The sequence below is a fragment of the Schistocerca piceifrons genome, chromosome 6 (assembly GCF_021461385.2).
Source record: "Schistocerca piceifrons isolate TAMUIC-IGC-003096 chromosome 6, iqSchPice1.1, whole genome shotgun sequence".
Lineage (NCBI taxonomy): Eukaryota > Metazoa > Arthropoda > Insecta > Orthoptera > Acrididae > Schistocerca > Schistocerca piceifrons.
The window spans coordinates 58146718-58173107 of record NC_060143.1 but is presented as its reverse complement, the minus strand read 5'-3'; the positions used below and the strand labels follow the sequence as shown (position 1 = coordinate 58173107).

The window sequence follows — 26390 nt, the reverse complement described above, 5'->3', positions numbered from 1 at the left end:
TCTATTACGTTTCGAGAGACTTTATCCAACTCATGCGGGTTACCGTGCACAACAATTAGTTATTCCAACATTCTCGGTGAACAGGTGTTGCCGTTTCTTCTACATCTCCGTGATAACTACGCTGTGGACACTTCTGTCTTCAAAGATGACAACCACTGCATTCACAGGGCTGCAGGCGCATATTCCTGGGCTGGCCAACTCTCAGGCACCCATTGTCTCACTAAATCACCTGATTATAATCCCATAAGAGAAGCCTCGGACTATGTGAAGCAGCGGGTGAAACGTACCAATCAAAGCCCGCTTAGTTTGGTAGCCTAAGGAATGTATGGGTATAGCTGAATTCGGCGTACTTTAAGAAACATATAGATTATCTTCCAGGTCGCATTGAGACCATTATCAAGGCTGGCGGTGTTTTTCTTTAAAAAAATAAATAAATAAAACAACACACACACTTATGATGTGCCAACCTATTGATTTGTTGGATATAATCCAATTCTGTCGTTCCTACAGTTTTTTTTATTTATTTATTTTTTTTTTTTTTACCGTCTACTACCATGTAGATGATTCCTTGATATCTTAACAGATATCCTATCCTCCAGTCCCCTTCTTCTTGGCAATGTTTTCCACATCTACCTGTCCTCCCCGATTCATTTCTTGTCTAATCAGTCAGCTAATTTTCAACATTTTTGTACAGTACCGCATCTTAAACGCTTCGATTCAATTTTTTCCCAGTTTCACAAAGTTCGCGATTCACTGTCAGGAATTTCTTCCTCAAATGAAGACCTATACGTGATACCAGGAATTTCTCTTTGCTTGGGCTAGTCTAGTTTTTATGTCCTCCTTTCTTCGTACGTCATGTGATGCCTCCCTTCAAAGGTAGCAGAATTACTTCGTCTACTTCGTGGTTCACAGTTTTAGAAAGTTATCTCTAATCTAATTTCTGCTGCTTCTCATTACTTTCCTCTTTCTTCGGCTCAATGTCAGTCCACGGTGTGTCCTCATTAGACAGTTCACTCCATTCAGAGTTTAAACACTTCCACTGGCCACCGAACTCCCCAAATATGAACAGCATATCTGGGATGACTTTCAACGTGCTGTTCAGAAGAGATCTCCACTCCGTCGTACTCTTACGGAATTATGGACAGCCCTGCAGGATTCATGGTGTCAGTTCCCTCCAGCATTACTTCAGGCATCGGTCGAGTCCGTGCCATGTCGTGTTGTGGTCTTCTGCGTGCTCGCTGCGCCCTGCACAATATTAGGCAGTGCCAGTTTCATTGGCTATTCAGTGTACCTTTCAGTGTGACGGCACTTCGTACAACGACAAAACATTTGCTTATGATGAGGCTGTACCACGGAATATGGCGAAGAAAAATAGTTCGAGTAAGAGTACAAATAAATATGAGCGGTATCTGTCCCTATGAAAACAGTACAAATACAGGGTGTTACAAAAAGGTACGGCCAAACTTTCAGGAAACATTCCTCACACACAAATAAAGAAAAGATGTTATGTGGCCATGTGTCCGGAAACGCTTAATTTCCATGTTAGAGCTCATTTTAGTTTCGTCAGTATGTGCTGTACTTCCTCGATTCAGCGCCAGTTGGCCCAGTTGAAGGAAGGTAACGTTGACTTCGGTGCTTGTGTTGACATGCGACTCATTGCTCTACAGTACTAGCATCAAGCACATCAGTACGTAGCATCAACAGGTTAGTGTTCATCACGAACGTGGTTTTGCAGTCAGTGCAATGTTTAAAAATGCGGAATGGCAGATGCCCATTTTATGTATGGATTTGCACGGGGCAATAGCCGTAGCGCGGTACGTTTGTATCGAGACAGATTTCCAGAACGAAGGTGTCCCGACAGGAAGACGTTCGAAGCAATTTATCGGCGTCTTAGGGAGCACGGAACATTCCAGCCTATGACTCGCGACTGGGGAAGACCTGGAACGACGAGGACACCTGCAATGGACGAGGCAGTTCTTCGTGCAGTTGACGATAATCCTAATGTCAGCGTCAGAGAAGTTGCTGCTGTACAATGTAACGTCGACCGCGTCACTGTACGGAGAGTGCTACGGGGGAACCAGTTGTTTCCGTACCATGTACAGCGTGTGCAGGCACTATCAGCAGCTGATTGACCTCCACGGGTACACTTCTGCGAATGGTTCATCCAACAATGTGTCAATCCTCATTTCAGTGCAAATGTTCTCTTTACGGATGAGGCTTCATTCCAACGTGATCAAATTGTAAATTTTCACAATCAACATGTGTGGGCTCACGAGAATCCGCACGCAGTTGTGCAATCACGTCATCAACACAGATTTTCTGTGAACGTTTGGGCAGGCATTGTTGGTGATGTCTTGATTGGGCCCCATGTTCTTCCACCTACGCTCAATGGAGCACGTTATCATGATTTCATACGGGATACTCTACCTGTGCTGCTAGAACATGTGCCTTTACAAGTACCACACAACATGTGGTTCATGCACGATGGAGCTCCTGTACATTTCAGTCGAAGTGTTCGTACGCTTCTCAACAACAGATTCGGTGACCGATGGATTGGTAGAGGCGGACCAATTCCATGGCCTCCACGCTCTCCTGACCTCAACTCTCTTTTTATGGGGGCATTTTAAAGCTCCTGTCTACGCAACCCCGGTACCAAATGCAGAGACTCTTCGCGCTCGTATTGTGGACGGCTGTGATACAATACGCCATTCTCCAGGGCTGCATCAGCGCATCGTGGATTCCATGCGACGGAGGGTGGATGCATGTATCCTCGCTAACGGAGGACATTTTGAACATTTCCTGTAACAAAGTGTTTGAAGTCACGCTGGTACGTTCTGTTGCTGTGTGTTTCCATTCCATGATTAATGTGATTTGAAGAGAAGTAATAAAATGAGCTCTAACATGGAAAGTAAGCGTTTCCGGACACATGTCCACATAACATATTTTCTATCTTTGTGTGTGAGGAATGTTTCCTGAAAGTTTGGCCGTACCTATTTGTAACACCCTGTATACAGATGTACTCATACAAATCTAATACGCCCGAAGCATAGGGCAGTGTGTGGAGGACGTGCTTGACATAGTGATTATCTGAGGAGCTCCCAGCTCTCAGCCGGATTGGGGTGGGGTGGAGTTGGGGGTTAGGTGTGGATGGCACTCCTGTGATGGGGCGGGAGGCGTCGCCGGCTCGCGGAATTAGCTGCAAAGCCGCGACCGCGGGCGGCGGCGGCCGCTAAGCCGCCTCCGCCTCCGCCTCCCGCCCTGACAACGCCCCATCGACCGGCCAGCGGGCCGCGGCGGATCGCCGGATCGCGCCTCTAAACCGGCGGCACAATTAGCAGATTGCGGCGAGGGGCACCGTCCACAGCTCCTCGCCTTAATGTTCAGCCGCCGTGGTCGCTCACCGAGGACATTTAACACATTGACTCCTATTCCGCAGGTACCGAGTTCGAATACTATTCTGGCCTTACTGATTTACATTTCGTGTTAGTTTTCCTAAGTCATTTTAGGTAACCGATTACGTCGTTACCGTGGTTCAAATTGCTAAAGCCGTTCTCACATGGGACGTGTTTGTCATCTGGAAGTACACCAGACGTGGTATCCGTCGTGGTCACTGCACGATCTGCTGTGTCTGACGGAACGTGCTCCTCATCCTAACTTGTGGCCACTGCGCTCTCCAGCGGCAGTTATCAGTTGGGTGAAAATCACACACTTTGTTTATGGAATTGGAAATGAGCGTTTGGCGTCACTAGCCGAGAGGCGAACCTTGTGAGCGTGTGAGTGCTATTCTGTCATTATGCGCAACGGATTAATCTGAGATGTACCCTTTATCCTGTTGCTCCTGCAAGATGCAATTTCCACCCCCACACTAGTACAGAAGTCAGACACGCGCTCCTAACGTTCTAAAGAGAAATGCCTGAAAAACTTTCAGCAATAAATATCTTCTGGAGTTGTCCGCTGTAAGGAAATGACACAAAATTTCTTACGTAACTAGTGGGATACTAGGGTACTGGAGTAGTGCTACTTACAAGGGAACCTCCCCATCGCATCCCCCTCAGATTTAGTTATAAGTTGGCACAGTGGATAGGCCTTGAAAAACTGAACACAGATCTATCGAGAAAACAGGAAGAAGTTGTGTGGAACTATGAAAAAAATAAGCAATATATACAAACTGAGTAGTCCATGTACAAGACAGGCAACATCAAGGAAAGTGCGAGCTCAGGAACGCCGTGGTCCCGTGGTTAGCGTGAGTAGCTGTGGACGAGAGGTCCTGGGTTCAAGTCATCCCTTGAGTGAAGAGTTTAATTTTTTATTTTCAGACAGTTATTATCTGTCACCAGTGTCGTATAGAATATATCAGACGTGTTTTCCTGTGGAGGAATCGGTTGACCTATAACCTTGCGATCAAATGTTTTCGGTTCCCATGGAGAGGCACGTCCTTTCGTCTACTAATCGCACCGTTTTGCGGTGCGGTCGCAAAACACAGACACTAAACTTATTACAGTGAACAGAGACGTCGATGAACGAACGGACAGATCATAACTTTGCGAAAGTAAAGAACATAAATTTTTCACTCGAGGGAAGATTTGAACCAAGGATCTCTCGTTCCGCAGCTGCTCACGCTACCCACGGGACCACGGTGCTCCTGAGCTCAGGCTTACCTTTATGTTGCGTATCTTGCACATGGACTACTCAGTTTGTATATTTTGCTTATTTTTTTCATAGTTCCACACAACTTCTTCCTGTTTTCTCGATTGATCTGTGTTCAGTTTTTCAAGACCTATCCACTGTGCCAACTTATAACTAAATCTGAGGGGGGGGGGGGGGTGCGATGGGGAGGTTCCCTTATTAGTATAAGAAAAACATGAAACTAACGAAAATTATTATTTTTTTTTTTTTGCAAAAATTCTGAGAAATCACAATGGCACTTTTAGTTATGAACTGAACAAGTTATTTCCGAGTTCTTTTTGGAATGTGAAGTTACCTCTTAAGGATAGGATTCGCTAATGAAATTTCTATACAAAGTTTAAGATTGTTATTGACTTGGCAGAATGGCTGAGAGCTGCACCTACTCAACTTGAATAATTATCCGTTAGAATGTTGCTAGGTACGGTCGAGGCTGTCGTGTGTGAAATGCAGTGAAGTGTATTGTTGTGGAGGAAATACTGGGCTCGCAAGAGCTGTAGCGCACAATACCGTAAGCTGCGACGACTGTCTCTGCGCCGCTCGCTGCTGACAAATAAGATAACTCTCGTTCTGTCTGGATTGACCTTCGCCAATCAAACTCTCCCTATGCCTTGATGAACTCAAGGACTCCTATTTGCCCCTAGTCTAACTATTGGCGTGGTACACTGGTCAGCTATTCAGTCCACTGCGATGCCACTCAAAAATTCGCTCGCAGGTGTTTAACTATAACTCTGTCCGTTCACACCGCACAAAAAGTGTGGTGGCCAACACAGTGAACGACACTTAATCACAAGGACTCAATATAGAGTCGCACTCCGATTCGCTCTGAACAGACATGCTCTCCCAGTGAAGTGCTGAGTAGAGACTTGTTCCTCACTCTTTGAGTACACGTACGAGCGCACACACTCTCGTTACGTGTTCTCACTCCAAGAGCGACAACAGAACGGGCCGTCTCCACACCAGACGTGAAGGGGTACATCTTTCGGTCCCTTCCATTACTCCTTCAGCTCAAGGCGTCAGGAATATCGACTCCCAATCAGCATTGCTCTTCTAAAACGGGAGAATGACATTTCGTTTAAGGCGAGCAATCCGAAAATCTGTAGCATCGGCGTTTGGCGTTTGCTATCTCCCTGTGAAAACCTCTAAAACTGAGTGCTATGTTTGTAAAGAATGCGTAGGCTGGGCGCTCCCACACAGTGTAGCGGAATTTGCTTTTCAGCAGAAAACGGGTTCGTTCTGCTTTTCACTCAGGCAAACGCTGTCTGCTCCACGGGCGGTCGCCGGCCGACGTAGATAGGTTAACTCGTCCTCGGGGGCTGGTGCGGCCATGCGGTTCTAGGCGTATCAGTCTGGAACCGCGTGATCGCTACGGTCGCAGGTTCGAAACCTGCCTCGGGCATGGATGTGTGTGATGTCCGTAGGTTAGTTAGGTTTAAGTAGTTCTAAGTTCTAGGGGACTGATGACCACAGATGTTAAGTCCCATAGTGTTCAGAGCCATTTGAACCATTTAACTCGTCCTCTGAAGGGACCAGCCCACTGGCATGCGGTTTGCCTCTCCCGAACTAAAAGCTCCTGCGATCGTCATGTCTTGAATGTGTGTGTGTACACCAGCCTCAAGTGTTTCAACCCGGTGCGCACTTGCGATTTACTAGTTATTTGCATATTGTTTACACGAATTCATATAACATTGACTTTATCTTATTTAGTTTGGGTTCGAATGAAGCGTCTTGATGTGGGGAATATGACTGTGAGGGCGGAATATGTAAGCAATGAAGGTCAGGAGACTACCACGTCTTACAACCTGTTATACAATATTTAATTATTTTTGTCGTATTTCACAGTTACGAGTTGACGTACTACAAGGTCTTTGTTAAGATGTAACGTAACAAGCTGTGTGACTGAACTGAAACGAAATGGAGCTGCTAAAGTGTACAGGAGCTGTTGCGACGAAATCCAATAGATAACCATATCAAAATTCAGCTAACGCAACATTGTGACGTCAGGTTTGCTCATCGACGACTATTTCTTCTAAATACTGCTCCGTTTCGTCTAATATGTGTGCGGCATTTCGCTTAAAGTGAGAGCATACCCAAATAAAAACCGTAACATTCCTTGATGCACGTAATGAGGTGGACGTTGGCCGCAATGCAAACCTCCGATATTTTCGGTGTGCGGCCAGTTTAGCAACTAAATGCTCAGCCCGGCGCCGCAAAACGTATTTCCTAATTAATATCACGGACGTGGTGTTGCAGGCAGTTGCGCGGGAGCCTGAGTGAAAGATAGCGCACTTCTTCTGGCGATCTCACCTGCCACTGTGGGGGTGGGAATATTGCCGCGGGGTAGGAGACGCGGCTGATAATTTAAGTGCGAGCGATTGCGGCCACGAGGGAAACGCCCACGCTGGAACCCAATTACGGCAACTGGCCACTGTACGTAGGGGCGGGGAGCGGAAAACACGCCGGAAACTCAAACTTCCACGTCGAGGAAAAACAAGGATTTATGCAGAAAGGGGAGTTTTCCTCCCGAAATGGTATCGCCGCTATCGTTGCGGAGGAGCGGTACTGAATAGGAATTCACCCTCGGTGCTTTCTTTTCGCCAGGGAAACTGGGGCTGGCGGCTGCTGGGGCGAGAGCCGGGCAGAAATTTGAGATGCAGCCCGAGGGGGCAGCGGGGGGTTGTTGGCTGGCGTAGCGCCGCGGGGAGGAGATGCGGCAAAATATGAAATACAGAGAGAGCAAGCGGAAGAAAAATAAATACGCGCCCGACTCACCGCTCTGACTGGGGTGAGTGTAAGTGGGAGTGGGATGGGAGGGGGTGGGGGGGGGGGTGCGAGGTTCAGACCCGCCCACAAGATACTGTCAGCCGGCCCCCGAGCCTGGGGCAAGCAGTGCGGGATTAGAAAGGGGATGGCCTGGCGCTAAGAGAATAACCCCTTGCCGCGCTGCCGGACGGGTCGCCTAACTTCTTGCTCGGAGCAGCCTGCGCATCTTCTCAGGGGGTTGCGGACAGCACGGCCCCCGGCGAGTGAGTCACCCCTCGTGGCGGGGACCCGCTCGCTTCGCAAATCCTCGCACCCGTCGCCGGGCGGTCCGTCCTGCACGGCTTGCGGCCGTTTGTGTTGTTGGATTAGGTAAATAAAAGCGGAAGTGCTCGCGGTGTTTGATGTCACCCTACCGCTGTTGGACGACTCTGGTCCTCCGTAAATTATACGCATCGTCGCACTGGATAATCCCATCCGGCTACTTACACCTTTCTTCTTCCCCGGGGTCGTTTGTAAAGCGTAATCTCGTTAAAGTTTCGTACTGCTCAGCTCAGTATGAATAATAAGACAACGTAATAGCTAGCGTCTCTCTTTCCTTCAGGCCAGCCTTCTCTCTCTCTCTCTCTCTCTCTCTCTCTCTCTCTCTCTCTCTCTCATACACACAGACACATACACACACACGCACACATACGTACCGGATGGCTATAATTGAAGTGCAGCTACTTACAGAAATCCAGTGTGGGTTGTAATTATCGTATACCAGGGAAAATTGTTAGATATGGAACAGATTCAAGTTGGAAAATTTAATTCGAAGTTTGGCCACCAATTGAAAATTTGGCGTTGTGATTGGAATGTTTCCCATATCTAATGGATTAGGAAGGAGACTTGGTCAGAAGCGGTCAAACAAGTGAGAAACGCATAATTTTGATTTTATTATTGACCGCCACTTGCACAATTTGTTCAATATGACCACCTGAGACGTCCACAACTCTCGGCACAGCGGCAGATTTGCACCTGGTGGCGAAAATTGCAACTAATTTTTTTCTCCACCGTATATCGGTTCCGCACTAACGCGGTAGCGCATCTACTAAAGTTTCGGTGCCATATGATAATTACAGCCCACACTAGACCTCCGTCAGTAGCTGCACTGTTATTATAACCACCTGGTAAATGCACACTGCACGCATCCACACACAGAGATAGAGAGAGAGAGAGAGAGAGAGAGAGAGAGAGAGAGAGAGAGATGGGGAGGAGGGAAGAAGAAGAAGAAGAAGAAGAAGACGGGACCGGAAGGGGGGGGGGGAGGTTGAGAAATATTGAACCTGCTCAAACCAAGCGTCTGATAGAGCTATGACATCATCAAAATGACAGTGAAAAAATGACGGAATGGCAGAAAGGAGCTATCGTGTCTGAATGTGCCCGAGACCACACACCACGAATGAAGCTGCCCGAATTGTTGGTGTTTCAATCCGGGGCTGCGCAACAAAAAATGTCTCTGAGCACTATGGGACTCAACTGCTGTGGTCATCAGTCCCCTAGAACTTAGAACTACTTAAACCTAACTAACCTAAGGACATCACACACATCCATGCCCGAGGCAGGATTCGAACCTGCGACCGTAGCAGTCGCACGGTTCCGGACTGCGCGCCTAGAACCGCGAGACCACCGCGGCCGGCGGCTGCGCAACGTGTCTACGAGTAAGAGTGTGCCACTCACATATTATTAATTTCGGGTAAGGCAGATGCCAGACTGAGATTCATTGGAACAGTCTTTAGGAAATGTAGTCCAACAGTCCTATTGCCGACGGCCTTGCCGCAGTGGTAACACAGGTTCCCGTCAGATCACCGAAGTTAAGCGCTGTCGGGCTGGGCTAGCACTTGGATGGGTGACCATCCGATCTGCCGAGCGCTGTTGGCAAGCGGAGTGCACTCAGTCCTTGTGAGGCAACTGAGGAGCTACTTGATTGAGAAGTAGCGGCTCCGGTGTCGGAAACTGACATACGGCCATGAGAGCGGTGTGCTGACCACATGCCCCTCCATATCCGCATCCAGTGACGCCTGTGGGCTAAGGATGATACGGCGGCCGGTCGGTACCTTTGGGCCTTCATGGCCTGTTTGGGAGGAGTTTAGTTTTTTTTTTTTAGTCCATCAGTCCAGCAACAAAGGAGATAATTTACAAAATACTCTTTCGAGCAATGCTTGAATACGGTTCGTCAGTCTGCAATGTGTACCAGATAGGATTGATCGTAGAAAAATCCAAACAAGAGCAGCGTGTTTCGTTACAGATCGATTTAGTAAGCTCGAGAACGTCGCGGAGGTATTCAGCCGTATCCAGTGGCAGACAATGGAAGAAGGCGTTCAGCATCGAGCTGTAGTTTACTGTTGCGAGATATTCCTAGACGAGTCAACCATTGCTTTCTCCAACGTATATCTCGCAAAAAGACTGTGAAGATAAAATCAGTTGCGGGCCCACAGAGATGTTTACAAGCGGTCATTCTTATCGCGAACCATTCGTGAGTGGAATAGGGGACGGAGAAAGTGATACTGGTACACAAAATACATTACGCCACACACGGTAAGGTGGCTTGCGTAGTGTAGATGTAGATCTGCACGTACGCCTTCACGATTAGTATGATTTCGAAAATCCGAACTTCAAAACGGCAAATGATGTATTCAAAGGGCTGCATGGATACGTTCCTGGTTTTCCAAACGCTTAGGCACGCTGTCGCAGCTTGACTGGAACCCCAAACCACCCTATCTTTGTCAGAATGTATGTGACTACCTGGAACAGCGGGCGGTACGCACCACTCACCATCTTCGCAGTCTGAAAGTGGCTGGAGCTCGATATGGTGTCTTGAAGGAGCTTGTGGTCTCTTTTCCTCACCGAATCGAGGCTAGGGGCAGTGGTACCCAGTATTAGCGTGATTTCTCCTGGAAGTTGTGAGATATGTATCACAGTTTTGGGTCAACTAATGAATGATATACATTTGCCTGCGTAGGTTTTCGATCGGTTTTCTGAACTACATACTGAACTTACGAGTGTACGGCTCTTTGTTTCTAGTCTCAACAGTGGGCGTGGTTTGGGGCGCGCTAGCGGGCAGCGAATACTGTGCATTAGCATGCGTGGGAGGATCGCTGTGTGGTCGCGTTTCTCGTATGTTCGGGCTTGGCAGCAGAGCGCACCTGTCTGGCACATTTATTATGTATAATGTATCCCTTCTTAGTGTGATTTGTAATACTTGTACGGCTGTCAGTATGTTGGTGGCACATGGCATTTAAATTGTCACGATGGATGTTTTATGGAAATCTGACGGAACCGATAAAACAAACGTTGTCATTGTTTCGTATTTCACGACTTACGTAATTAGCTCCGACTATCACTAACCTCCCCTGAACTTGGAAGCACAGGAACCTACCAATAATGTTAGTGAGCTGGCTCCCTATGCAACTCGCACGTTAGGACGGGGACCAAACTAAGACCCAGCGAGACGATATAGTCTTTCGGTAAACTGAAGAGCGAGCAGGCGAGTCCCCACTCTCTCTACTCAATTACGTCACAAGAAGCGCCTGTTTCTATATACCGGCGTTACCGCAGTGTGCTTTTTAAATACGTGGCAGCGCCGAGCTCAGACACTCCTGTGAGTATTTATTTCCCGCTAACAGTGTGAACAACATACGGAGTACAAAAATTAATAACTAATATAACAAACGAAAGAAACGCACATCAACAGGAGCTGTGTAATTCACCATAAGATGCACCCTACTTCTAGATGGGAAACTGATTCTTTGCATGTACTTGGCGTAAGCTGCTTTTTTGTGGCAGCTTCTTTCATCGGACTATTTCGGGCTTTCGCCACTAATCGGAAGTATCTGTATTAGAAAAGGTAAATATTTCTTATGTTTCTTACAGTATATAGCTTTTTATAAGTATATGGTTTTCTACATTATTGTAATGTGACTTGCCTCATATGTATTGCTTTTCTGCGTGTGCCAAAGATAATATTTCATCGTAATAACATTTTTATATGATTTATATATGCAATCAGTATAATAACCTTTTACGAGAATATGTAGTTGTCTGTGGCATTTGTTGCACATGCAAAGATCATTATTTGTTATATATCATAGACTATATATAATATTACTTCTGGTTTCTATTATCTGTGTTAACAGACTAAAAAAACGTGTTGAATGCTAAACAATACTAGTCAAATTTTCGACGACTTTATTGTCTATTAGATTGATCTGTCTGTTTCAAATAATGCCAGGATGTATCATTACAATTGTTTAGTTTCCTAGAGCGATCTGTACGTTTAAAGTAATCTCGGGCTGTTATATTATAATTTTTAAGTGTATAATTAAAGATCTTGACATGATTTTAAACGAACAGACCGATTTGAAAAACAAATAATTCTTTCATAACTTCACTGGTATTCTTTAGCATTCCCTTGCTCTGTTAACAAAGCTAACACAAATTAAAAGTCTATGGTACATAACACATAATGATTTTGCATGCAGAGCAAATGCCACTAACAAAATGTATTCGTAAAAATGTCTTATGCTGATTGCATATAGATGTATATATGCATATCATAGGTGTATAATCATATTGTTATATGATTATTATGAAACATCGTTTTTGGCATATCGCAAAATGCAGTAACGTAAGGCAAGCCACTATAAAACTGGATACTTCATGCTCATAAAACATTATATGGTATAAATAATTTGTTGTTGTTGTTGTTGTTGTTGTGGTCTTCAGTCCTGAGACTGGTTTGATGCAGCTCTCCATGCTACTCTATCCTGTGCAAGCTTCTTCATCTCCCAGTACCTACTGCAGCCTACATCCTTCTGAATCTGCTTAGTGTATTCATCTCTTGGTCTCCCTCTACGATTTTTACCTTCCACGCTGCCCTCCAATACCAAATTGGTGATCCCTTGATGCCTCAGAACATGTCCTACCAACCGATCCCTTCTTCTAGTCAAGTTGTGCCACAAACTTCTCTTCTCCCCAATTCTATCCAATACCTCCTCATTAGTTATGTGATCTACCCATCTAATCTTCAGCATTCTTCTGTAGCATCACATTTCAAAAGCTTCTATTCTCTTCTTGTCTAAACTATTTATCGTCCATGTTTCACTTCCATACATGGCTACACTCCATACTAATACTTTCAGAAACGAATTCCTGAAACTTAAATCAATACTCGATGTTAACAAATTTGTCTTCTTCAGAAACGCTTTCCTTGCCATTGCCAGTCTACATTTTATATCCTCTCTACTTCGACCATCATCAGTTATTTTGCTCTCCAAATAGAAAAACTACTATAAATGTCTCATTTCCTAATCTAATTAGCCCGCATCTCGTGGTCGTGCGGTAGCGTTCTCGCTTCCCACGCCCGGGTTCCCGGGTTCGATTCCAGGCGGGGTCACGGATTTTCTCTGCCTCGTGATGGCTGGGTGTTGTGTGCTGTCCTTAGGTTAGTTAGATTTAAGTAGTTCTAAGTTCTAGGGGACTGATGACCATAGTGCTCAGAGCCATTTGAACCTAATCTAATTCCCTCAGCATCACCCGATTTAATTCGACTACATTCCATTATCCTCGTTTTGCTTTTGTTGATGTTCATCTTATACCCTCCTTTCAAGACACTATCCATTCCGTTCAACTGCTCTTCCAAGTCCTTTGCTGTCTCTGACAGAATTACAATGTCATCGACGAACCTCAACGTTTTTATATCTTCTCCATGGATTTTAATACCTACTCCGAATTTTTCTTTCGTTTCCTTTACTGCTTGCTCAATATACAAATTGAATAACATCGGGGAGAGGCTACAACCCTGTCTCACTCCCTTCCCAACAACTGCTTCCCTCTCATGCCCCTCGACTCTTATAACTGCAATCTGGTTTCTGTACAAATTGTGAATAGCCTTTCGCTCCCTGTATTTTACCCCTGCCACCTTCAGAATTTGAAAGAGAGTATTCTAGTCAACATTGTCAAAAGCTTTCTCTAAGTCTACAAATGCTAGAAACGTACGTTTGCCTTTCCTTAATCTTTCTTCTAAGATAAGTCGTCGGGGTAGTATTGCCTCACGTGTTCCTACGGAATCCAAACTGATCTTCCCCGAGGTCAGCTTCTACCAGTTTTTCCATTCGTCTGTAAAGAATTCGCGTTAGTATTTTGCAGCTGTGACTTATTAAACTGATAGTTCGGTAATTTCCACATCTGTCAACACCTGCTTTCTTTGGGATTGGAATTACTATATTCTTCTTGAAGTCTGAGCGAATTTCGCCTTTCTCATATATCTTGCTCACCAGATGGTACAGTTTTGTTAGGCCTGGCTCTCCCAAGGCTGTCAGTAGTTCTAATGGAATGTTGTCTACTCCCGGGGCCTTGTTTCGACTTAGTTCTTTCAGTGCTCTGTCAAACCCTTCACGCAGTATCATATCTCCCATTTCATCTTCATCTAACTCCTCTTCCATTTCCATTTATTACAAGAAATATATTGTCTTCTATAATACAGAGATACGACGCTCTCCAAGCAGCAGACCGCCATAATGTAGAAGACACGCTAATGCTTGTCCATCCTGTGCGGCAGGTAGGGCGTTCTTCTGGGGAAGACCACTTCCCTCGCCATAAGCACTGCTCATTCTTCAGTTTACCGACAGACTATATCAGGGAACGAGCGTACATGGTGACTAACGTTTCGTCTAGTGTGCTTACTAAGCTACGTACACTTGGAAAGCCTGTCTTATGCTGTGCTTGATGTTGCAGACCGGCCCAGCTTACTAGGTGTACATTTAATGAGCAGCCCATTACTCAACACTGGAAGCACCTGCCTTGCGTATTTCTTCCCTGTTACGTCAGCGCAGCCGCGACAGTACGGGGAGCCCAACCCCCTCCCCCCCAGCCCCTCCTGCTCGATCGTCACTGCACCCCTCGTGGGCCCGCAAGGGCTGCACAGCAATTAGTGGGACAGTGGCGACCCCCGCCCGTCGCGCCAGAATTGCCCCCACCCACACACCAACCACCCCCTCTCCCCCGCCAGCATACCCGTGTGCCTTCCCCCTCGGACGCCAACGGTCGACGGTCTCATTTTCTTCCCCGTCCGGCACTCTTCCCCTCAACCCCCCCCCCCCCCCCACCACGCCCCAACACCCAACCGCGCCGCTGATTTTCCTGGCAGCCACGCCGAATGAGGGCGGCAGGGGGTGATTCCGAGAGGTGGGTTAACCGCCGCTGCCAATTAAATGAGAATATACCTCGATGCGTCAGAAACAAAAGAAATTTATTTTTTCTCGGGCCAGGGGCGGAGGAAAGCGACAGGAGAATTATTTTGTGTCTGAAATACGTCTCGCCGAGGCGGCGAGAGAGAGAAATGGTGCGCCAGGGACCTAAACCAGAAGGAGTATACTCGCCACATATTAAAATAATTGTCGCTGTGAATCAGGAATGTAATAGAATTTAAGTCATCGAATACCAAGAGAACAGAACGGTGACAAGGCAGAGTAGCAGCTGGCGAGGAATACTAGAACAAACCGGGTAGGAGGCACGTCTATGGAAAACCCTTACCAGATGAAGAAGCAAGTTCGTGTGAGGTGCGTGCTAAGGCAGACGCACAAGAGGATCGCACAAAAGGGCGGCACGAGGAACGGAGGGGAGTGGGATTGGGAGTAGGGGGTGGAAGGAGAGGAAAGAGGTGTTGATATGTAGGACAGGCCAGAATTAAAATTTACAAAAAGAAATAGTCGATTCTGACTGTTCTACGTAATGAGTCGAAAGATAGGCACATGTATGAATCTACAATTATAGGTCCTAAACCTCTAATCCTGAAAAGGGAGTGACAACGCCGATGACTACTGTTGAAACGCGGCAGGCAAATTCACACGCCTTTCTCATTTAATATGAGATTGATTCTGCACTCGCCGGCCGGGATGGACGAGCGGTTCTAGGAGCTACAGTCTGGAACCGCGCGAGCGCTAGGGTCGCAGGTTCGAATCCTGCCTCGGGCATGGATGTGTGTGATATCCTTAGGTTAGTTAGGTTAAAGTAGTTCTACGTTCTAAGGGACTGATGACCTCAGCAGTTCAGTCCCATACTGCTCAGAGCCATTTTTTTTTTTTTTTTATTCTGCAGTCAGATGCTGATAACGATACGGATTTCATTGTCAATGCTTTTAATAAACTATATGGGATCATAGTGACTGTGCTTAGTAAGCTCTGTGTAGCTTCATTGCCTTTCATTTAACTTGATGCTGGACTCACTTGCTTTGCTGAATGATTTTTGTGTGCATGGGAAGCGACCGGCGTGTTGAATCTGGGATGTTTAATATAAGGCTGTTCATATTAATTACATGTAAAATTTTACAAGTAGACAGGATTTCAGTCTTATTTCATAGCGTTGTGGTCGTTTAACAAAGTTGCAATTTTCTGCAATTTTCTGTTGTGTAAAAGTCCCCGGAAATGTCACCAGCGATCCTTCTGAGTCATTGCTTCAGACAGTCGCTACCTTTTAAGCTTACAAGGTAGTACAAAACCATCCAAAATCTTTTTTACAAAAACCAAACAAATACAAAATCATCACTCTTAAGCTTACTCCTTAATTACAAGTATTAGTTGGATTTTGAGAGGGATCCCAACTTATATTATCTGCACAGCATTGTGTCTTGTACTGATGTTGTGCTGACATTATGGTGTATCTGAAATGGTTGCATGTACGACTGCGGGAAGCGGATTGTACTGTAGTTATTCAGAGGGAATACGTGAGAATGAGGGGACCTTTATGTTGCTATAGCGCCACTTCACAGTGACGTCTTCTCCCTCCCCCCCCCCCTTCCCCTTCCAAAACATCCATGGACTCTAGCACTGTGATTCGTTTATCTGCGGTAGGAATAAGCAGGAGAAAGAAACCGGGAGGAAAATTATCCTGTCCCGCTCATCATATAAGGAGTTTCTTCTCCAAACACAGTGGAGCACTCGAGACAGAAATTCTTTCGTCCTCGCTAGGACGAATTCTGCACACTTCGCCGAATACAAACATTAGTGGAAACTCGAGGTAATGAGACTCCGTTGTATTTGAACAGCGGTTAAATATTCTTTCTTCGCATTGTCCGTATGACGTTGAGTAAGAAGCACCTTGTACCAGCCGCCAGTTTAAGAAAGCAAGAACATTCGAAGAACAAGAGGGAAGGACACGTTTCTCTCTCGCAAAGTATGACATGAAACAATGGCTGGAACATCGACAGTGTAGGAAAAGATAGGTTGGTACTTACCGTAAAGATGACATATTAAGATGCAGACAGGCACAATTAAAAGCTTCTTACATAAGCTTTCTGCCACAGCCTTCGTCAGAAAAATAAAAACACACCATTCATTCACGCAAGCAAGCACATCTTTCGCATACATGAGACCTCCAACTCCGACAGCTCGAACCAGAAAGAATAATGTGAGGCAGACTAAAATAACCTAGTCTTCCCCACTTTTTGTCGTTTTCTATCCAACTCGGAGCGAATTCACCTGCGTTTCTTCACTACTATGGAAAGAGTCCGATAATTGGAAGCAAGACAGGAATCATAGCTTTATGTCGCGATCGAGACAAATAGAAAATACGAAAGAGGTATTCCCAGAAATAATGCTTTAGGGACGGCTCATGGGTCAGGCGAAGAGTTTGCATTCAAGCCAGCAAAATAGTTACCCGATGGAAGGAAACATGTTGGAAAATTCATCTAAAATTACAAAGAAAAAAAAATTTAAAATGTAGACTGTTTTGAGACTACAGATGAGAACGCTTGGAGACAAAGTATTGTTTTAGGTACTTTGATTTTTTTAAACAACAGCGGAGAAAATGTGTGTTTTGCGTTTCGCATCTACTTCTATTTCTATCCAGTTTTGCTAGCAAAAATTTGCACAAAATCAATTTCATCTACAACAAATTTGAATAAATCATTCATATTCATCGCATCTTCTCGTTCTTATAATTGACTGAAATTTTTTATTTAGGAGTCACGTATATTTTGTTGCAATAATTGCAATTCTGTTGTTTAATCTCTCTGATCTGTACGTAGTACTGCCGGCCGCGGTGGTCTCGCGGTTCTAGGCGCGCAGTCCGGAACCGTGCAGGTTCGAATCCTGCCTCGGGCATGGATGTGTGTGATGTCCTTAGGTTAGTTAGGTTTAAGTAGTTCTAGGGGACTGATGACCACAGCAGTTGAGTCCCGTAGTGCTCAGAGCCATTTGAACCATTTTTTTTTGTACGTAGTACTAAAACACACCTCCCCCGCCCCCCACCCCTCCCTCCCCCATAGCGTTTTTCTGTCGGTTGTTGTTGTTGTGGTCTTCAGTCCAAAGACTGGTTTGATGCAGCTCTTAATGCTATTCTGTCCTGCGCAACCCTCATCTCCGAGTAACTACTGCAACGTATGTCCCTCTCGATGTGCTTACTGTATTCAACCCTTGGTTTCCATCTAGGATTTTTGCCCCCCACGCCTTCCCTCCACTACTAAATTGGTAATCTCTTGATGCCTCAGAATGTGTCCTACCAAACGATCTCTTCTTTTAGTCTGGTTATACAACAAATTTCTCTTCTCCGGATTCTATTCAGTACCTCCTCATTAGTTATGTGATCGACCCATTTAATCTTCAGCTTTCTTCTGTAGCACCACATTTCAAAAGCTTCTTGTCTAAACTGTTCATCGTCCGTGTTTCATTTCCATACATGGCTACACTCCGTGCATATACTTTCAGAAAGGACTTCCTGACACTTAAATTTGTACTAGATGTTAACAAATTTGTCTTCATCAGAAACGTTTTTCTTTCCATTGACAGTCTACATTTTATATCCTCCCTGCTTCGACCATCATCCCTTATTCTGCTTCCCAAACAACTAAACTCATTTACTACTTCAAGCCTCTCATTTCCTAATCTAATTCCCTCAGCATCACCTGACATAATTCGACTACATTCCGTTAGCCTCGTTTTGCTTTTGTTGATGTTCATCTTATATCCTCCTTTCAAGACACTGTCCTTTCCGTTCAGCTGCTCTCCAAATCCTTTTCCCTCTGACAGAATTACAGCGTCATTAAATGGCTCTGAGCACTATGGGACTTAACATCTGAGATCATCACTGCGCCTTTCATCTCTTCAATACATGTGCCTATCATCAGTCACCCACATCTATGTCCGAGGCAGGATTCGAATCTGCGACCGTAGCGGTCGCGCGGTTCCAGACTGAAGCGCCTAGAACCGCTCGGCCACACCGCCCGGCACAACGCCATCGGCAAACCTCAAAGTTTTTATTTCTTCTCCCTGGACCTTAATTCTTACTCCAAATTTTTCTTTTGTTTCCTTTTTTTGTTTGTTTGGTTTTTGTCGGTATGTGAAGGCTAATCTCCGAAGCTACTATAGGGATTTTGATACAGTTTTCAGTGACGTGACAGACTGATTCACGAGGAAGGTTTGTTTATATATGACCGCTACCCCAGACAATTCGTCCGGTAGTAGATACTGCCAACCGTGCGAAATCGAGGCATGTCGCTAGTTTACGTCTAAAACCAGTGCGCCATACATCAACAAAGCAAAGAGAAAATTGTTTACAAGAAGAAGTTAAAATCAATTAATGCTATTTAGAAACAGTTATTTTCTTGTGGACACAAAATGTACTTTTTTAAATTAATCACTTGGTCATTATAAATAATTTGACGCATGTGTTCATTATGATTAAATTCCGCATCACATTTTACAGTTTTGTAGTTCATTGCGTTACAGCACTCGTACTAGAGCTAGCTCAGTCGGTAGAGTATCTCTCCCTGATAACCAGAGGTTCTGAGATCGAATCCAGTTTCGGCACTCAGTTTTAATATGCCAGGGAGATTCAAGACCTCTAGAATTATACTCAACATTTATATTCAGTCCTCTATAACGTGACCAAGCCAAGCGTAAAAAGAAAAAAAAAGTGAGCGAAACGTTGGTACAAGTCCATTAGGTACGACGGTCATAATTTTGAAGTGATGTAGTGTTCCATGAAACGGATACATATGACTGAACGAATGCAGTTGATTTCATTTCGTCCGTCGCAAATGTGAAGCCTGATACAGGGACGAAGAGCTCCGGGAGTTAGTGAAGGTAAAGCCTTCTTTGTTCTAAGACCGCGTCTAAATCTCCCGTCATACTTTGCAAATCACTGTGAAGAGGGTGGCAGAGAGTACGTCCGATTGTACCAGTTGTTAGGGCTTCCACTCATGTATGGCGCGCGGGAAGCATGATCGCTTAAATGCCTCCTTGCGCTCAGTAATCAGTCTAATTTTGTCTTCGTGATCGCTGGATTCATCACTTAAAATTGGCTGTAGAAAGTTTCTAAGTAGGTTACGCCTATCCTGATGCGTGTGGCAGTCCAGTGCTGTCAGAATCTTCATGACGCTCCTCCCGCGAGCCGAACGAACCGGAGGCCATTTCTCTACCCTTCGCTCCATGCGTTCAGTATCCCCTGTCAATGTTATTTAGTATTGTTTCCACAAACTTGAGCAGTACTCTTTTTGTATGAAGTGTCTTTTGTAGACTGATTGCATGTTCCTAGTGTTTTACAAATGAACCGCATTCTGCTGTCTGGTTTTCCTACAATGTATTCGTTCCACTTCATATCCATATAAATATTTTACACGAAAATATTTGCACGAGTTGTCCAATTTCAACTGTGACTCAGTGATACTATAGTCACAGGGTACTATGTTTTTTGTTTTGTGAAGTACATAATTTTACATTTCGAAACATTTAAAGCAGGTTGCCAATATTTGCACCGTCGGCCGCGGTGGCCGTGCGGTTCTGGCGCTGCAGTCCGGAACCGCGGGACTGCTACGGTCGCAGGTTCGAATCCTGCCTTGGGCATGGGTGTGTGTGACGTCCTTAGGTTAGTTAGGTTTAAGTAGTTCTAAGTTCTAGGGGACTTATGACCTAAGATGTTGAGTCCCATAGTGCTCAGGGCCATTTGAACCATTTGAATATTTGCACCATTTTGAAATTTTATCTTGCTCTGAACAAATACTTGTGCAGCTTCTTTCAGAGAAATTTTTATAGCTTGAATTTTTATTGGCTTAAAATGTTCCTTAGAGACTCTATTTTAAGATTGATTCATATAAAGGGTACCATAAATGTTGAAATAAGTGAAAACCGCGATTTACTACATAGGTGTCCGGCGCAACGAACACTCGAATGCAACTGATGTGATACTGCAATAGCTACCGACGGAAGAGGGAACCTGTTAGCTTCGGATGGTATCACAGAGGGCATTAGTATCAAATAAGATACTATTTTCAACAAGCTCTTGCTTCCTAACATGATTCGTTTATGGTGAATAGTCTGAATCCACGTGCTTGTCTCGCGTCTGCTTAACATGTCATTTCGCTTGTTTTTTATGCGAAGTAAAATGTGAGTGCTTGAAAATGACAAACAAACGTATTTATAAGGCACAGGAAAGGTTATAAAAGCAATCGCAGTCGTGCAAAAGACGCCTCGATTGGTGAGCGAAAGCTAGTTAACCGATATAATTTCGTCAATATGTTTCGACATTGGCGGAGGAAAGGCCAACTGTACGGTGCCGGGATTGCTGATTAAAGATTTGTTCAGTTTCAGTATTAAAATACACAAGTTGTACCTTAAAACGCTTGTTTTTCCAAAACAACATTTTTCAAGTGGCGGGAGCTACAACACACGAGATATGCGTACACGCAGTTACATCAGTTACATTACACATCTATCGGATCCGCAGCTCTTTGCCTTTTTTTCGATTTTGCAGTTAAATTATAGGATACAGGTTCTGCCTTTCTGCCAAAATTTTACCGAAACATGTTTCGGCACTTGTGTGTCAACATCAGTGGGTTTCGTTTATTGAAAACTGTAAAAAGTGAACATATTTTAGGTTGTAACAGAACTATCGAAATGACACAACGTCCATTAATATGTGTGAGCAGTGCCCTCAGAATGCAAAAGAAGAAGGGTCAGACACAACAAAGTGTGAATAATAAATAAACGCGCAAAACATTTTGACACGCCTAAATCACTTTTTTTAAAAGTCAAAGGATGTATTAACTCGTAGATGAAATTCACATTTACGTCGTTTTGTTTGCAGATGACAAGCTATCAGTCCAGGACACCATACAGATAGTCCTGCAAAACCGTATAATGAAATTCACGGTAAGAAGCTAAACGAACAGAAACTTTCTTAAGGTGTCACTTTGTTAGATCGGCTACAACCTAAAATATGTTCACTTTTTACAGTTTTCAATAAATAAAACTCTCTGATGATAGCAGAGAGGTGCCGAAACATCTTAGGGTGAAAAGAAAAAGCAGTGGTTTTGCAAAAAGGTGGAACCTATATCTTACAATACATTTTTGTAACTTGTAAATCGGCGTTTTTCCTACAGTAGAAAGCAGAATTTTTGCCTCATATTTTAATTTCAATTTTTGGTGCACGTTTTTATTACGACATTTTTGTCGAAAAAAGTAACTTCTATTTCAGAGCGCCGCCATTTTGTTTAAAAAACTTTTTTTAAAAATATCCATATACACTACGTGAGACAATATCATCAGTTTCAAATCAGTCTTTGGGATTTTGTTCTAGGTTAAAAATTGTGGCGTTCAGAGCTCCCAACCCTCGCATTCCGCGAGGGCCTTCCGTCGATATTGTGTAGCGTCCTCTCTTACTTAAAGAAACACACAATACCATCTTAAGGGTGTACAATAAAGATGTAAAGTATGTTTTGTAATTTGTTATTTTATTGAAACAATCGTAAAAGTCGGTTTCAAAATGAAGCGTCACCCTGATCTAACCGCTTCATATTCAATACGAACAGTACCCCCTGAGGTACTCTTGAAGTTCCCCTTCGAATTTCTTGTTCTGCGCTCGAACACTTCGACCCCTATGCTAGCATACTCTTCAACGACGCTCCCGGCGACTCCAGTTAGGTGACTAACTGAGAGCTCATTCAACCAGGGTTAGGAGAGAGTTCTGAAGAAGATCCGAGAGGGGTCGAACCGTCGACTACTGAAAATGGTATTCGTGGAGGAACCAGGTACATTTCGCCTTCAACGACAAAGGGCACGAAAGCCTGTTGCCCTCTATTGTTATTTCGCAGCGTGCAGAATTGTTTTGCGACTGACAGGGACCTTTTCACCGTCGCGACCGCTTTGTACGAAACTGGCAAGAGGATGAGGAGGAGGAGGAGATGAGGGCAGAGCTCAGAATTTAAGCTGCTAAAACTGGCCGGTCATCTCATTTTCGCGTCCGCCCGTGTTCCGGACTGGCGAAAATTGAAACAAGCGGCGCCGGAGCGGAGGGCTGGGTTTTTCCGCGCCGGCCCGGGTCCCCGCTGGCGCGGGCTCTCTGCCGGCGTTTGCACCCGGCGCTGCAGGTGCGGGTGCGGGCGAGGCGAGGCGAGGCGAGGCGCGCATTAACCCGCGGTCGTGCGCCGCGCTTGTTCGCCGCTCGGCCGTGGGCGGCGGGGGTGGGCCGCTCGGTCGCCGCAGAGGGGCCCACCGAGCGCCGCACGCACACCTTTATTTCTGGCGGCGCCCGGCCTGCTTCTCCGTCTCTGCCTCTGCTCCACCACCTCTCCCTCCCTTCCCCCCCCCCCCCCCCCGTTTCTCTCCCTCTGCCGCTCTTCCTCCGCGCCGCGCCTCGTCCACCACCAGCCGCTCCTTTCTCTCCTACAGAGGTTCGCTTTGCGCCGCGCAGCGAGAGAGAGAGAGAGAGAGAGAGAGAGAGACCCCTCCCCCACCTCCCGGCCACCCCGAGAGAGAGAAAGGGCGCGGGCGCCGCTGCTCCCCGTGTATCTCCTCCCCCGCACCCGCCCCCACACCCCCACACCGCCGCCCCTCCGGCAGACCCTTCCCCTCTCGGCGCAGCGTCGGCGGCGGCAACGGCGGCGGCGCCGCACGCAAACCCTACATGTTCCCTGGGACCTGCGAGGGCGAGGGTCTTTGTGCCTAATATCGGAGCGAGCTGCGCCCGCGCCCCCACCCCCGCCGACGCCGCCGCCTCGCTGCCACACCCCCGCCCCGGCCGCAGCGCCAGCCGGCTGCCTGGCTGGCGCAGAATTTCAAGAGACGTCGGCAACTGCCGCCCTCGCAAAGTACGCGACCGTCGCCGCCTGGCGCATCCCTCGTCCCCCTTTGTGTCCCTCTAACAACTTGCGATCGCCCGCTCGCAGCGTACAACCCCCTGCGCCCAGACCGCACGGACAGGCTCCGCGCTGCGCCCGCTTCTTTACGACGGCACAAATTGCACGCCTCGCCGTCTGCAGCGAATCATCGAGCCGCCGCAGCTATCCTGCCCACCCCCTTCTTTCCTCACCCCTCGCGGCGTCACTTCTGCTCTCTTAGCCACCGGAGCCATTGACGCGGGTCAGATAGACCGTCGCACCACCCCTCCAGCGTCTTATCTATTCCCCGTACCGACCGAGCAAGAGCAGCCGCAGGCCCTGTCTGTTGTGCCGTACCTCGGCCGCGCCGCATTTTACGCATTCTCTGAATTGCCGCCCCGACCGGGTAGTCGCGTCTGTTTCGTAGACTTTCAAACGCCAAGAATTATTAGGAAATACTTCGTGACACAGGCACAAGCCAAAGCACGCGCGGAATGTTCTGTGGCAAAGAAATGTGTTCGTCGTCAGTACTGCTGACACGTTTAGCGAACGGTCGCTTAAAACAATTGACAAAAGTATAGTAAATTCCCTAAAGCTGCCTGCAGTCAAAGTCTGCATCGCGTAATATACTTCAGTTATTTATTACGACGTAGTTTCAGCTACTCTCGTCATTAGGTCAAAACGTTCAACTCGGAAAACAAAGTTCAGTGTCAGTTACAATAAAACCCAACTCTCTGTGGGGCGCCACCTGTCACTGAATTTTGTTTCACGAGCTCAAAGTCTTACTCTGGTTGATGACAGTAACCGAAATGTCGTAATAGTAAATGTAATGCATCGAGCAATGAACACACCTTATTAAAAAAGGGAAAAAAATTTTAAAAAAAATAAATCAGAGAGACTGATATGCTTATCCGTCACACGGCATCCGTTTCTGTTGTATATATATATATATATATATATATATATATATATATATATATCCTAATGTTACTTTTTCCTCCTAATTTTTGTGCCTTTGTCCCGTATCGGCGAAGTGTCGCCGTTGTGTATAACGGATTTTACTGGTTCGCTTAAGGAGTGGCCGGATGCTCTTCCTGTCGCCACCTTGTTGCAAATTCATAGAGCACGTAATCGATATACAATCTAACACAAAACAAAAGGAATTATCTGAATGACGTCGGGAGATCTGATTTGACCGGCCGATGTGGCCGAGCGGTTCTAGGTTGGGTTTGTTGGGTTGTTTACGGGAAGAGACCAAGCAGCGAGGTCATTGGTCTCATCGGATTAGGGAAGGATGGGGAAGGAAGTCGGCCGTGCCCTTTCAAAGGAACCATCCCCGCATTTGCCTGGAGCGATTTAGGGAAATCACGGGAAACCTAAATCAGGATGGCCGGACGCGGAATTGAACTGTCCTCCTCCCGAATGCGAGTCCAGTGTGCTAACCACTGCGCCACATTGCTCGGTCGATCGGTTCCAGGCGCTACAAAAAAATGGTTCAAATGGCTCTGAGCACTATGGGACTTAACATCTATGGTCATCAGTCCCCTAGAACTTAGAACTACTTAAACCTAACTAACCTAAGGTCATCACACAACACCCAGCTATCACGAGGCAGAGAAAGTCCATGACCCCGCCGGGAATCGAACCCGGGAACCCGGACGTGGGAAGCGAGAACGCTACCACGAGATGCGGGCTAGGCGCTACAGTCTGGGACCGCGCGACCGCTACGGTCGCAGGTTCGAAACCTGCCTCTTGCATGGATGCATGTCATGTCCTTATGTTAGTTAGTTTTAAGTAGTTCTAGGTTCTAGGGGACTGATGACCTCAGATGTTAAGTCCCATAGTGCTCAGAGCCATTTGAACCATTTTTAGATCTGATTTACTTGTACAGACAAACAAATGGTTGTAGTTTCAGAATGACTGGATGGTTTACTCAGCAGGAAGAGTTTCACAAATTAAGCAAGTCAATATCGTGTTGGTCACCAGAGCTTAATTCGAAGCGCGACTCAACACTGAAGACAATTCTACTCCAGTCAATTCGATCCCAGGTCCAAGACGTGGGACATCGGTGGGATGCTAACCTGACTGACGCTCGCAGTATGGCCGACAACCAGGGGCGATGCTATGGGGTGCCATTGCCTTTCATAGCAGGACCCCTTTGGTTGTGATCCGCGGCACCCTTACAGCACAGCGGTACGTCGACGATATTCTGCGCCCCGTTTTGTTGCCCTTCATGGAAAGCCATCCCGGCTTACATTTCACAAGATAATGCTCACCTGCACACGGCAAGAGTTTCTACTGCTTGTCTTCGTGGTTGACAAACCCTACCTTGGTTAGTAACGTCGCCGGATCTCTCCCCAATTGAGAACGCTTGGAGCGTTATGGGCAGGGCCGTCAAACCAGCTCGGGACTTTGACGATCCAACGCTCCAATTGGACAGAATTTAACGCAGTATCCCTCTGGAGGGCATCCAACAGCTCTGTCAATCAATGCCAAACTTAGCTGCTTGTATAAGGGTCAGAGATGGACCAACGTGTTATTGACTTGCTCAGTTCGTGATGCTCTTTCTCTTAAATAAATCATCCAATTCTTCTGAAATTGTAATCATTGTTTGTACATGTACATCACAACTACGGATTTCCGCCCCATTCGTGTAATTCCTTCTTGAAGCGTCGGTTTTTTTTTTCTTTTTTTTTTTTTGAGTGCGCCATCTGTTGAAGGCAGTTGTTTTCCTTCCCACTACATTTCTTGATGTACAGACAGTTTGGCACATGGTTCCACATGCATGAGAGCTATATTTTCAGTACCTTATATGCCC

General features: G+C 46.0%; 1 protein-coding gene and 1 pseudogene across 1 annotated transcript in view; both read left to right on the top strand.

The window, feature by feature from the left end:
- The window catches only part of LOC124803141, a 624995-nt gene that overhangs the window by 573074 nt on the left and 25531 nt on the right, over nt 1-26390 (top strand). The window lies entirely within an intron of this gene.
- On the top strand, nt 9246-9363 carry LOC124803577 (annotated as a pseudogene).